Here is a 1,425-nt window from a genome sequence, read left to right as displayed (position 1 = left end):
CAAACGTTAAGAACTCAGCCAACACGCCTCGTCTGCATTATTCATAAATAGACAGACAACACATATACTCCGCTGCTTCACAGGCCGCTGGATGTAGCTGGCAAAGTATTCCCATGCTAGCTAGCCGGTCTAGCAAGCACGCGTCATTCAGTCCAAAACGGCCCGATCTATCCACATTCAGAATTGTCTGGCGGTCGTAAGTGATCCCGGAGTGACCACGCTGTAAGCCAGCCATGAAATTTGCAGAATTGTCCGGTATTTTTGCCCAAATGTTCCATCTTTACCAAGAGCCCCTCGACGCCGAAGCCCTTCCGGGTGACGCCATCTTGTTAAGAAAAGGCGTTAACAAAATAAAAGCATGTAAACAACATACGCAAATGCGCGTTAAAATAATTGTCGGCGTTAATAGATTGATGAATTACCTCGTAATTAACGCATTAATTTGCCCACCCCTAATATATATATATATATATATATATATGTATATATATATATATATGTATATATATTTTATATATACATATATGTATATATGTATATATACATATATACATATATATGTATATATATACATATATACATATATATGTATATATATATATATATATATATATATATATATATATATATATATATGTAAGCACGTACACACACACACACACACTTATAAACTGTGACAATCTGCTGTACAATATATTTGTGTTTAGGTCCTATTTTTAGGAACACTAACACAATAACTCACAATAATGTCTGATTGAATACTAAAAACGTTATGACAGACCACCTTAAAAAAACAGAATGGAATTTACTTTTTTTTTACTGAATGAAGCACTAAGAATGTACATGAATATAAAGATTGTGGGATTTACAATATTAACTATGAAAGATAAAACACGGAATATTGACAACATATGAACGTCACACCCCCTCTCCATCCACATTATTTACAGTCAAGCGAAACAGAACAACAATGCAACAAACACAGCGAAATATGAATGTGTAGGGTAAAAAAAAAACGGGAAAAAAAACTCCTACAATCTGATATAATATATATATAATTATATATATATATATAATATATATAATATCACTTTTTTTTGTAGAACTTTGTTGTAAAAATCTACTTCCGCGTCTGTCCCTGACACCCACATTTCAGGCCGCTCTGGAAACACTCTGTGGAAACGCTCCCCACCCGCACTGCTTGGTGCCTCGTCTGAGCTGCTGTGACTTACATTACCATAGTAACTAATTGGTTTACCATAGTAACTAGTATATAACTCAAAAGCGCAGATTCCAACCATTGAAATACTTTGTATAGTTCAATTATTAAGTCATTTGAAAACAGCACTGCACATCTGTGACGGTCTCGAGCCGTCGTAGTGCGGGTTCTCAGGACCACCAAGAAAATGAAATTCTGTCGAGCAG

The sequence above is a fragment of the Nerophis ophidion genome, linkage group LG01 (assembly GCF_033978795.1).
Source record: "Nerophis ophidion isolate RoL-2023_Sa linkage group LG01, RoL_Noph_v1.0, whole genome shotgun sequence".
NCBI lineage: Eukaryota > Metazoa > Chordata > Actinopteri > Syngnathiformes > Syngnathidae > Nerophis > Nerophis ophidion.
The sequence above is the reverse complement of the archived record's forward strand: the minus strand, read 5'-3'. Positions refer to the sequence as shown.